This window comes from Capra hircus, chromosome 28 (genome assembly GCF_001704415.2).
Source record: "Capra hircus breed San Clemente chromosome 28, ASM170441v1, whole genome shotgun sequence".
Lineage (NCBI taxonomy): Eukaryota > Metazoa > Chordata > Mammalia > Artiodactyla > Bovidae > Capra > Capra hircus.
The window spans coordinates 16462745-16476288 of NC_030835.1; the positions used below are offsets into that span (position 1 = coordinate 16462745).

Sequence of the window (13544 nt, forward strand, 5' to 3'; positions counted from 1 at the left end):
AATAAAGTTGGTGAAGGGAAGAATGAATACTAGGTAGGCAACCCACAGTGTCCATTCTAGGTAAAAATATAACTAATAAGTACAATTCTAGTAATAGGTATTGTAAAGGAAAAGTTTGGCTTGCCTTGTTTAAGCAGTAAGTAAGTTAAGAGAGTAATGCTATGATTATAAACAACTCTAACTTAACATTCTATAATGTTTATTTTTCACACAAGTTATACATTCAGTGTAACTTTGGGGCTCTGTTCATTGTAGGAACTCAGAGACAAAGACTGATGAAGATTTCATCTTGACACAGCTTCTGTGGTTAACTGCAACAGAGGGTTGGGAACATGGTGAAACACATTCTGACTTTCAAATATGTTGTCTTAATCGACCAAAGCAAATTAGTTGGCCACAAGTAACTTCAGAGAATGTGAAGAGCAGATCTGTCTGGGAAGAGAAAAGCCCTAGAACCAGTTGGTGGACAACATGAATGAACGCCATGGAGAGGTAACCCTGCCTTCTCAGCCAACAGCAGAGGGATATGAACAGTTAAAATGTGCTTGACTCAAGTTGAGCAGAATTAAATCTAAAGAAACCAGATTAATTTTAAATTAGAACTGCAGCTAGATAAAAAGTCAGAATTTTAGCCCTTGTATCAGTTCCTGTTGTGTTGTGGAAATCTGCTTAATATTCACAAACTGGTTATTAATTAGTAGAGTAAGTATGTAGCCTATGATGGTCCCTGTCGTTTCAAATCCATTAAGATTCAGAATCAAATTCTTCATTTTTTCTACAAATTCAGCTCACTTTCCCAACTTCCTTATTTTGTTTGTTGATAACCACTATTTGGCCAGTTTTCCAAACTAAAGACCCTGGCACAGTTTTTATGTAATTCACACGTTTTGCTTTTTGAGAGCAAAACATGAGTAGGTCATATGCCTCGTAGTATTAAAATTAGAGGTCTTAATACTCCTATTGTGCTTTTTGAGAGAAGATCTTTCTCATTTTCTGGAGTCCTCTTCCTCAGACGATTTCCCTGATTTCAAGAATGTTTATCTGGTGTAAAGGGTCAGTCCTAATAACTGCATTCACCTCTAAGAGAGAACATTGGGAAATTTACTCTGACCCTTGAGAAATGTCATAATCGTCAGACATTGTTTCATTGTGATCATATATGTAGGTATATCAGTTTCTTATTGCTGCTATGACAAATTACCACAAATCTGATGGCTTAAACAATACAAATTTATTCTCCTACGGTTCTATAGGTTATCACTCTGACAGTGCTCTCATTGGGCTCAAGATTAAAAAAAGTATTGTCAGGGCTGTGTCTCTTTTTGGAGGCTTTAGAGAAGAATCCAACTCTTTTCTTCTTTCTAGAGGTAATTCTTTGCTACTTTCCTACATCCCTCGACTCACGGTGCCCCTCTCTCTGTCTTCAAATCAGCAACATATCGAATATCTCACTTTGCTTCCACCCTCATGTCCTTCTCTGATCAGGGCAAGGAAACGTTCTCAGCCTTAAAGAATTTATTTAATCAGATTGGGCCCAACTGGATAATCTGGGCTAGTCTCCCCATATAAGGGTCCTTAATTTACTTACACCTGCAAAGTTCTTTTGCTGTGTAAAATAACATATTCATAGGTTCTAAGGATTAAGATGTGGACATCTTTGTGGGGCCATTATTCTGCCTGCTACAGTGAGTGTCCCTATTGAGGCCACATGATGGAGGCGGTCTGGCTACCCTACTGCAGCCACTCTCCTCAGTGCCACGGTGACAGGATGTTAGTGACTGGAATGGTTTCTAGTTTCAGCTGCATTCTAGAATAACTCTTCTCTTGACTTCCATGTTCTTAGTCAAGATTAGGAGGAAGTCCCTATCACTCCTTGTTCCAAGGCTCATCCCACCCCCAGTGACATAGAAAACTCATATGTTTTTACATTGTGTTTTTACTTTGTTCACAGTAAATAACATAACGTTACTGCCCTGTTTGAATATTTCAATGCTTTCCCATTGTACTTGTTCCAGTACTAAGCAGGCCCCACTGACTGAGCCTTTGCATACCGATCATACCAGTTTCTCCCTTGCTTATTGCTCTACAATCACACTGAATTTCTTTTTGCTTCTCAAATGCACCAAGCTTTTTCCTGCAACACGATTCTCACACAACCTGTCCTCTCTCTTACGTGAATAAGAATGAAAAGATTGTTCTTACTCACATACTGTGGCTGGCTACCTCAGATCTCAGTTTATGTCACTTCAGAGACACTTCCCCTGTGCTATGAATCTAAATTATGTCCTTCCTATTACTGTTTTCCATTATTCTTTTTCATAGCATCTGGTCATTTTCCTTGTCACTTTTGTTTATTCACTTATTTATTTACGTGTACTGCTCATTTCCTTAAAAGGACCCCAAGTTCTATAATAGCAGGAAACATATTCCTAGCACTTAGCATTATTTGGCTCATATAGTGAAATCTTTATTGGATGAATGAATTCCCACTGCCACAAGTGCAGGTTTTAACTCTATCCAATAAGTTTATAAACTCTTTAAAAGCAGAGACTGTCTTAGTTAAAGTTTGATCTTCCACAGTGCAGTAGACAGTGTCTGGACACAATGGTAGGCCTTCCACAAATATTTACTCAGTGAATCTTGGATTACTAATCTAGATATCACTTTCTTCTAATTCACATAGTATAATATTGCTAAAATATTGCTTCCATCATCTTAACTGCTGCTAAAGAACCTACCCACCATTATCTATTTTATCAAATTTAACTTTATTCAGTCTCCTCTCAAGGTTATTTTATTTTTTATTTTCCAGAGAAGGAAAGATTTATTACTTGCAGCAAGTGAGGAGAGCACATGCTTTTCAAAGCAGTGTCTCCAAGTATGTAGTATCTTATCCTCACAATATAGTCAACATTTATTCACTCTATCAGATAATTTCTAATTGTTTCATATGTATGAATGCCTTTAATAACAGGGTCAGTATCTTCTGTTATGGCTGCCTTTTTTGTTGGGCACACAAGTGCTCAGTGTCAAGGGAAGAAACCATCATTCAAAATGTGAAATAAAAACTTGACTTATTACTTTCTATGTTAGACACATTCCATCTGCTGATCGGATCTAGGTTTTGTGAAAGATGGAGTTCAGGGATTGGCTGATTTTCAGAGGTTAAAGTGGGTTGACGTCAGCCATGGAAGCATGATTACTCTGCTGGAGAGACTGTTGACAATTCAGAGATGTGTTCATGAGAGTAAAGCTGTTGCTGTCTGGTTAATTTTAAAAGTGGGAGGCTGTCAATGACTGGCTGATTTTTCAGAAGCTTGTTCTCAAGGTTGAGTGGCCATTTTTCTATTAACTGAGTTTAAAATCACTTCTGCTCATTAGCGGTTACAGTGGCTATATAATAGGCTTTTCCTGAGAATATAGGACTTTAAATATTTTCAAAATAAATATTTGATTGATGAATTTTTCAGAAGTAAAAGAAGAGATTTAATGGAGGCTTATGTACATGTGTGCTCAGTTGTGTCTGATCCTTTGACACAAGCTCCTCAGTCCATGGGATTCTCCAGACAAGAATACTGGCATGGGTTGCCATGCCCCCCTCCAGGGCATCTTCCCCACCCAGGGATTGAACCTGCATCTCCTATGTCTCTGCATTGCAGCCAGATTCTTTACTGCTGAGCTACGGTGGAAGCCAGTGGAGGTTTACCTCCACTCTAACGTTTGACCGTTCAGAGGGGATTCCTGTCTTTTCTACCCCACAAAGTATCTGCCTCTTCGTTTTAACTAAGCAAGGATGACGATGTGGGTGGTCATATGTAGACTTGATATGCAGTGTCCTTTTGGGGCAACCAAATGATAATTGATAGGGATAGGTAAGAAGTTTCAGCTTCATAGTTCTGATAATGTCATGTAAATTTTTAGGATTGTTGTCACATTTGGGAAAAACCCAATAAAGTTATTTGTATGACTTTAAAGTGTTCAGGGCACATCAGTTTTCTTTAAACTGATGACATTCTAACCAGTTCGTTATGGATATCCTAATTAAATTCTGCCCCCAAAAAACCCACTTACTTACTTTTATTGGTTAAGCATTGATAAGCACTAAATCTTTAATTAAAAATTTATACATCCAATAATTGGAAGAATTTCTCACTGTTTAGCGTCTGACCCTGTACCTTTGTTTTATAGTGCTGGGCAGGTCAGAACAATGGGTGGTAGGCGTATTCTTGGATGCCACTCCTACAATGGGACAGCTGAAAATAGCTTAACTATACATGGGAGTGACTGTAAATTACAGAAATAAATCCCACTAAACTCAAACCAAATGTATTCTAACTGAAGTTCCCTTCAGTTAAATTATAAAAATGCCTTCTAGCCACTGCAGCACTAGACAAGGTTAAGTGTGACGGAGGGAGATCAGTGAGAAGAGAAGTAGCAGTCTAAAGACTGCAGTTTAAAATTTTACTTTCACAAATTTTACAAAAGCATAAGACTGTGTGAGCATCTTGCTAAGTCCCTTCCAGGGTCTTGGAAAGGGCTACTGCAAATGAAGTCCCCCTAAAGCTGAGACTTCTTAGCTTCACTAAATCTGCCTCAAGGTCTGGAGTCATTTTATTTACAGGGTAAATTGCAGTTTTCAGGATTTTCTGCTCTATATAGGGCCAGTGGATACCACTGATTATAGCTTTACTTGAGACCAAGATTTAAGGAAAAGATCTTTGCCTTGCCCTTTAGGTCAAAGGGCTCCCTGCTTTTTGTTTAGACTAGTGGTTCTCAAACTCTTTGATCTCATAACCACTTCACCCTCCTAAAAAGTATTGAGAACTCCAAAATGCTTTTATGCGGATATCTATCAAAAATGACTATATCAGCAGTTAAAACAAACATGCAAAATATTTGTTTATTTAAATCATTTAAAAACAACAATAATAATGTGGTTACATGTTAATGGGAGACTTGGGCTTCCCTGGTGGCTCAGAGGTTAAAGCGTCTGACTCCAATGCAGGAGACCTGGGTTCGATCCCTGGGTCGGGAAGATCCCCTGGAGAAGGAAATGGTAACCCACTCCAGAATTCTTGCCTGGAGAATCTCATGGACAGAGGAGTCTGGTAGGCTACAGTCCATGGGGTCGCAGACTCGGACATGACTGAGTGACTTCACTTTCACTTGGTTTGGATCCTTAGGTTGGGGAAGATCCCCTGGAGAAGGGAAAGGCTACCCACTCCAGTATTCTGGTCTGGAGAATTCCATGGACTGTATAGTCCATGGGGTCACAAAGAGTTGGACACTACTGAGTGACTTTCACTTTCACTACATGTTAACAAGGTTTCCAGGTGGCGCTATTGGTAAAGAACCCGCCTGCCAATGCAGGAGACAGGGATTTGATCCCTGGGTCAGTAAGATCCCCTGGAGAAGGGCATGGCATCCCACTCCAGTATTCTTGCCTGGAAAATTCTATGGACAGAGAAGCCTGGCAGGCTACAGTCCATACAGGTTCAGAGTCAGACATGACTCAAGCAACTTAGCATGTACATGTTAAAGTACTTTTAAACAAAAAATAACTGTTTCCCAGAGCAAAGAGAATTAGTGAGAAGAGTGGCATTACTTTACATTTCTGCAGATCTCTTTAAATATCTGACCTAATAGAAGATTCTCATTCTTCTGTGTGCACTCTGTTGCAATATCCCAGGACATGTAGTCTCTGGAAAACCCCATTGTACTTTCATTAGCGTGAAAAAGGCAAATAAACTTTTACTATGAAGTGATTTTTTTCCTGTGAATTCCCTGACCACACTCTGAGAACCGCTGATTAGTGGTTCACTATATTTTTCACTGTATTTCCTTTGGGTTGCCTAATGTTCCCTAAGTACCCTGTCTAGGATTATTTCTGTATCTGTATAATCAACCCCACCTCCTAGATAAGAGTTAAACTTTAATTATTGCTGTGCTGTTTCTCATTCATGGAAAACTTTAGAAACAATTTTTAATGACTAACAAGTCTTAGAGAAGTCTTTTTTCCTTTCACTGACAAGGGAAAAAATATTTCTTTCATTGTCTGCTTCCAGATAGTTAAGACTTTTTTTAGGAATATAATAGCGAAGGGAAATGTTAAACGAAGACCAGTCACAAGACTGGGTTCCTTATATACTACAACACCATCTAATAATTACCAAGTCCTTTCTGCGTGCTGCTGCTGCGTCGCTTCAGTCGTTTCCGACTCTGTGCGACCTCATAGACGGCAGCCCAACAGGCTCCCCCGTCCCTAGGATTCTCCAGGCAAGAACACTGGAGTGGGTTACCATTTCCTTCTCCAATGCGTGAAAGTGAAAAGTGAAGTGAAGTCGCTCAGTCATGTCCAACCCTCAGCGACCCCATGGACTGCAGCCTTCCAGGCTCCTCTGTCCATGGGATTTTCCAGGCAAGAGTACTGGAGTGGGGTGCCATGTCCTTCTCCGTTCTGTGTGCTAGGCATGTTCTAAGTGCTTTACATACATCATCTCATTTAATCCTCACAACTACGAGGTAGGTACTATGAGGTACCTATTTGTCATTCTCATTTTGCAGGAAACTGAGATACAGAGACGGAGAAGGCAATGGCACCCCACTCCAGTACTCTTGCCTGGAGAATCCCAGGGATGGCAGAGCCTGGTGGGCTGCAGTCCATGGGGTCGCTAAGGGTCGGACACGACTCAGCGACTTCACTTTCACTTTTCACTTTCATGCATTGGAGAAGGAAATGGCAACCCACTCCAGTATTCTTGCCTGGAGAATCCTAGGGACGGGGGAGCCTGGCGGGCTGCCGTCTATGGGGTCGCACAGAGTCGGACAGGACTGAAGCGACTTAGCAGCAGCAGCAGCAGCAGCAGAAGCAGAGATACAGAGAGATCAATGACTGAGCCAGAAATTGAACCCAGAAAATCTCCAGAGCGTGCAGTCCTTTATCTATTGATTAAGTATAAAGATGTGCGATGGAACAAGATACACATAAAATGAGTGTAGGTGACGGTAGGTAGGTAAAGCAAACAGCCTCAGGGCCAAGACACCAAGACAGAATATACTGTTATTTTCCACCCGATACTTATTCTTTTCTGCTTTATTTTCTATGCTTCCATGTTCCTCTTGTTCCTCTTCTCACATTTAAGACATTTCCTCGCTGGTGGTTTCGTCGCTCAGGCCTGATTGAGGGGCTGATCCCAAAATTCAGGCTCTAAACAACCTGTTGAAAGAAGCAGCGCAAATCCCAGGTAACCATGGAGACGGTGGCGTGGTGAGAGCCCCGCGCAGGCGCGTTACATCCCAGGCCCGCCCGCCGGTCCCTCTCTCGGCCTCAGACTCCACAGGCTGGTGAGGAGTCCGGGGCGTGGGCCGTGGGCCACGGGTAGGGGCGGAGAGGGCCCGGGCTGGGCGCCTGCGCAGACGCCGGGCCGCTGGTGTGATCGAGCTCACGTAGCGAGGGTTGCAGTCGCCTCCTCCTCAGCGCAGCCGTCGCAGTCTGGAGGTTATAAAAGGGCTAACTGGCTCCCTCTGCTGCCCAGTCGCGCCGCCAGCGGGCTGAGGGAAAGGAGTAGGTAGCCGGCCGGGTGCAGGCGACCGGGTACTGAAGAACGCGCAGCTCTCGCGTGCCACTTCCCAGGTGAGACGTTCCCCCGACCTTGGGGACTGAGGCTGCAGTCCTTGGGCAGCCGTGGCCTTTCTCGATGGCTCTGCTGGTCTGGTCCCTGCCCCCTCTCGTGGTATGGCTCGGGGGCGGGGGGGACGGTGCTCCCCAGTTTACTACTGTTGCCTCAGTATCTTCTTCTTTGGAGACTCGCCCTGAGCCCCGTTTCCCCTGGGAGCCCCAGAGGCCCTTTAGCAGTCCTCCGTGCTCCCCTTTCCACCGCCTCGCAGGTTGGCGCCCCCGACCGCTGGGGCTGCGGCAGCCTCAGTCTCCGCCCCGGGGACCAGCACTTTCTTGAATATTCCTTCCTGGGGAGGAATCACCCTGTTGAGTTTTCCAAGCGCCTCGCCTATGTGGGTCCCTCCCGTCAAAGCTGAGAGGTATGCAAGGGTTTTCGGCCTCCACAGCCGCAGATGGTTAGCATGTGGCAATAGAGAGCGGTTTTTAAAGCTTAGACCAGAGGCTGAAGCGCTCGGGCATTTTTATTCTGCCGGAGTCGTGGGTCTGGGAAGCGGACCTACCCGGGAAAGTTCAGGTTTAACTCATCTGTTGCGCGCCGCGGGCTGATTGAGCAGCTGGAGGTAGGTAGCCCCGGGCGGCGAGTTTCGGGCAGCTAGGTTGAGGAAGTCGGCTGTCAGATCCTCCAGTGAACAGGGAAGCTAGTCTTCTTCCTTCCTTCTTCTGCCACAAAATTTTTTTAAAGACACATGAGCTTTTCCCATCCCCCCTCTCTTTCTCTCCGCCGAGTTTGCAGCTTTTAAAAGTCCACATCAGTAAATCAAATTCTGTGGCTGTGTGAGAGGTTTGAGTTGAGTTACATGGATGGCCCGCAGCTGCATGTTTTTAAGGGGGCGGGAGGTATGGTTTCATAAGACCATTTCTCCTAAATAATCGAATGTATTAAATGCAGTCAGGTCGTAGACACTAACAACACAGGCGTTCCGGATAGAATGGACAGGAGTTGGAATTTTGCACTGTTTGCTTTAAGAAAGGGATGAAGCAGAAGCTGGATCTCCTTTTAGGAAATTGATCTAAAAGGCCAAAGAGGCTTGCCAGTTTCAACTTAACTGTTTCTGGTTTCTCTTGAGAGCTGTGGCTCTTGGACTTTCCCTTGGAATGCACTCTGAAGGAATGGAATAGCCACTACTGAGTGGGGGAAGGGAAAAGACGTGGCAGCAGTGTTCTTTCATCAACTTTTGCCTCTTCTCTTTTTTAATAGGTTCTGGCAAGAAACTTATTTCCCCTCTTAGATTTATATGTAGCTTATGAATGAGGCTAGTCTTTTCCTTAAAATAATCTGATGAAATATTCAAGTCTTCATAGCGGGAATACTGGAATTTATGAAACACTTAAAAGGGATTTTTCTGATCAAATATCTATGGAAAAAATGGATATGATAAGCAAGAAATATTTAAGAAGCTGAAAGTGAACAACCTTGAATAAGGGTTTCTCCCTTGATTTAAAATTTAGACACTCAGTGATTTTTTTTTAAAACTTTGACACTTTTAGCCTGTGAATGTAATTCCTAATCTTAAGGATGAACTTCATATTTTACGTTCCCCCCACCCCCCGTGGGAAGCGTAAGTTTTATTACTTACCTTCAAACTTTTTTATTTATTTATTTTTGGCTGTGCTGGCTCTCCCTTTCTGCCCATGGACTTGCTTTAATTGTGGTGAGCAGGGACTACTCTCTAGCTGCCTGCACAGTCTTTTTATAGCGGTGGCTTCTCTTGGAGAGCACAGTGCTCTGCAGGGGTTTGAGTCGTTTGGCACATGGGCTTAGTTACTCCTCCACATGTGAGATATTTCCAGACCAGGGATCAAACCCAGGTCCCTTGCATTGGTAATCGGATTCTTAACTACTGGACCACCAGGGAAGTCCTGTTATTTAGCTTTGAAAGTCCTGTCAGTTTTGGTTTTAGTACATTATGCCTTAAGTCCTGTCAGTATTTTAGATGTCTGATGGCAAATGATTCTTACAGATTTAACTAGTTACTAAGAAAAAGGCTACTTTGTGTCTTTAGGTGAAGAATGCTATTTCCTTTGATAGCTTACATATCATATCTTATGAGTTTTATTTTGAAGTACTGAAAATCAAGGATTTTGGTAAGCGGATAATTGTATTTGCCATTTTGGTAATTAAAATAGTGAAAAAAGTGAAAATGTACTTTTAATTATTGCAGAAAAAATTAGTGTAAAAGACTAATAAAAAAAAGCTGTGTATTACTAGAGTAGTGCAGGTTGTTGCAGGTGAATCTTGGCTTTTTGGTAAGGAGATGTTAACCTTTTCTATTACCTTAGAGTGGGTTGTATACTGACAAGCAGTATCTTTCATAGGGCAGATAGGTTTGAGCTCCTGCTTTTATTCATGGATGCAGCCTAAAACTTGTGAGCCTTCACTTCTGTGAGCAGAATGCCTTATTTTGCTTAGCAGTTATCAACTGGGAGAAATATAATTACATCACTTACATTTGAACTAACCCTGTGCGATTCATAGTAGTAGTTCTCAACCTCTTTTGTGGTCGTGAAGTCCATTGGAAATCTGATAGAAGGTGTGGACTCTGGGTCTGAAAATGCAAGTACACATATCAGTGTGGAATTTTAATCACCATTTACAGAAATTTTCTCCCTCTGTAAGTGCATCTGTAAATTCTAAAAACCCTAACCCTGTTAAGAACTAAAAAGTAAAGAGAGATACGGAATAAAGGCATCTAGGTATCTTGAGGCAGGATTTCTTGAATATTTTTGAAAATAGATCTAGGCTTTATGTCTGACTGGCCTTGACTGTATAGATTACCCTAGTAAACTTTGGCTAAAAGAGTTTTTAGGGCTTCCTGGATGGCTCAATGGTAAAGAATCCGACTGCAGTGCAGGAGACAGGGGTTCATTTCCTGGGTTGGGAATGATCCTCCGGAGGAGGAAATGGCAACCCGCTCCAGTATTCTCGCCTGAGAAATTCCCTGGACAGAGGAGCCTGGTGGGCTACAGTCCGAAGGGTCACAAAAAGTCTGACATGACTGAACAACTGTGCAGAGAAGAGTTTTTAACAAAGTGAATAAGTTGGTTGGAAAATTGTTGAATTGCTTAATTGCCTGGGTAATTATACATCATATTGGCCTCCCCTCACCCCCTTACATATTGTAACATATCTTTGGTTCTGCTCTAAAAGTGGAAAATGCTTGAAGGTAAAGAAAGATAAATTGCATAGACCCTTGGCATTACACTTTATTGCTCTTCTCACAGTGAGATCTTGAATCTTTAAAAAAAATATTTGTGTATTTGGCTGCACCAGGCCATTGTGCCATGCAAACTCTTAGTTGTGGTATGTGGGATCTAGTTCCCTGACCATGGATGGAACCCAGTAGGCCTCCTGCATTGGGAGCTTGGAGTCTTAGCCACTGGACCACCAGGGAAGTCCTAAGATCTTGAATCTTAAAATTAAATTATAAGGTATGAATGTGTGTGTGTGTGTATAGTAAATGAATATATGAGACAAGCCAAATAAAGTGGGTATGTGGTTTTGTGAAAGCTTCATTAGTTAAAGCTTCGTTTATGTTTCTACCCAGTGAAATTTATTTGTATAAATTAAAGCTATTCTCTCATTAGTTTTTTCTAGTCAAATAATTGTGCTTCAGTAAAAACTAATGAAACTCAAAGGATTTCATTACGTTTACTCCAACAGTTTTGAACTTGATATAATGAAACACATTCCTTTTCCTGATGTTGTTTGGATGATCAGTGTGACTATTAGTGCATTTGGTTGTACATTGACAAAAGCAATATAGTGTAGAGATGTATGTTTCTTACATAGTTGTCATCAGTGAATGAGTACTCTCTTGGACTTCTTAAACTTCCTGCTTAGTGTTTTATATAAATGTCTATGTTTTGGTTTGCATATTTTTCATTTAAATAGTGATGTTATATCAAGTTAATATACTGTCTTTTTTTCTTGTTGGCACTTGAGCTATTTCTTCATTGTAAATATTGTGAAGAGAAGCCTGAAATTTAGTGGTTTATTTTATCTACCTGTTGAGCAAAACCTTAACTAGTTTTCTTTCTACCTGTACTTTTTTTTATTTTGGAAAAGAAACACAGTAAAAATTCTTATGCCAGTCATTTTTTCTTCCCACTAAGAATTTTCTAGGGGATTGAATTGAATCTTTTTTAATTAGATTAAAGATTTTTAATCAATCTGATAACAATTAAAGGACTTTCAGTTCAGTCATTCAGTCGTGTCCGACTGTTTTGAGACCCCTCATATAGTATGTATGTCTTGTGGTGGGGGGAGGATGTCTGGCTTCTTAAACTTAGTATTAGTGCTTTGAAATTCATCCATATTGTTATGTGTTTGTGTCTTTTCATTGTTGGGCAATATTATATTGTATAGATACACTGTAATCTTTGTTTTTGTCCATGTTCTAATTGAGGGTCATTTGGGTGGTTTTTAGCTTTTAACTATTATAAATAAAGCTACTATGAGCATTCACATATAAGTCTTTGGAGGAATTTATACTTTCTTTTCTCTGACATAAATGTCTAAGAGTGGAATAGCTGCATATGTGATAGGGAAATATTTTTTCCCAGACTGTGGCTTGTTTTAATTCTTTTTAACAGTGTGTTTCAAAGGGCAGCAACCGGCTCTAGTCATGGACAGAATGTCTGTGCAGAAAATCTTTTTCTGTGCAGAAAGATTTTTTTTTAAAAAGCTCTATATATAATAAGTGAATTCTGCAAGGTTAAAGGATAGAAGGTCAATATATAACAATCAGTTGTATTTCTATATAATAACAAAGGACAATTGGAAATAAAAATTTTAAAGTACCATCTCAATAGCACCAAAACTTATAAAATATTTAGTATTAGCTTTACAAGACATGTGCAAGATTTGTATAATGAAAGTTACAAGGCACTAATGGAAGAAACCAAAGAAGACTTACATAAGTGGAGAGAGATACCATATTCATGTATTGGAAGAGTTAATATTGTTAAGATAACCATTTGTCCTGAGCTCATCTAATAGAGTCAGTGCAATTCCAGCCAGATCTCAGGAGGAGAGGATTTCCTATAGAAAGTAACAAGCTGATTCTAAAATTGATATGGGAAAACAACAGAACTAGAAAAAGGTAAAACAATTTTGAAAAAGACAAAAAAGTTGAAAAACTCATGATTTCAACTTACTGTATTACTGCAATACTCAAGAGTAAAGATAGAGAAAAGACTTATAGATCAATGGAACAAAATAGAGAATTCAGACATGCAAAATGGTCAGTTTGTTTTGACAAGGGTATTAAGGCAATTCAATAGAGAAAGGATAATCTGGAATAGTTGGATGTTTATATATAAAAAAAACTCTGTCTTATTTGAGCATCTAATATCCTCTGTTGGACACTGGGCAGCCCCTTGCTCAGGAACTCGTATAAATGTTGGAACAGATGACAGAAAGGTGCCAATGGATATGAAATAGGAAATAAGATTTACTCCCTGAGTCAACTGCAAAAGGATTCCTTAAGGAGAGGTCTTAGGTTTAGTCCAGAATGAAGCAAAAGTGAAATAGGGTGGTTGATTTAATTTTCATTGTGACTTGGAGTGTGATAGTTCCCATGTGTGGGATTTTCATGGTTTTAGCTTCCCTTTAATAGTGGAGAGAATGGCCAGGCTTTCATACTAACTTATCCAGATGTGGGGCAAAGGGAAAGGGAAGTGGGCTTTAAGGCAGTTAGCCTTCAAACATCAAAATAGACAATTTTTCTTAATTGTAGCCTCAGCGCAAAAATTTCCCATAGTCTATGCAAAAACTGGTTCAAGATGGTTCATAGATCTCAAAATAAGACCTAAAGCTAGAAAATAACTTGAAGAAAATATAAGACAATCTTTTGGACCTTAGATT

At 40.7% G+C, this 13544-nt stretch overlaps 1 protein-coding gene across 4 annotated transcripts in view; it reads left to right on the forward strand.

The window, feature by feature from the left end:
- P4HA1 (prolyl 4-hydroxylase subunit alpha 1) overlaps positions 7076-13544 on the forward strand; it is a 95482-nt gene continuing 89013 nt past the window's right edge. For 2 of the 4 annotated variants that reach the window (XM_018042527.1, XM_005699184.3), the window contains exon 1: positions 7076-7633. The gene's annotated coding sequence lies outside the window, so the exon portion shown is untranslated. Of the gene's footprint in view, positions 7634-7975; positions 8038-13544 lie in introns of those variants that run through there. The other 2 variants (XM_005699185.3, XM_018042528.1) reach the window with 2 other exon arrangements.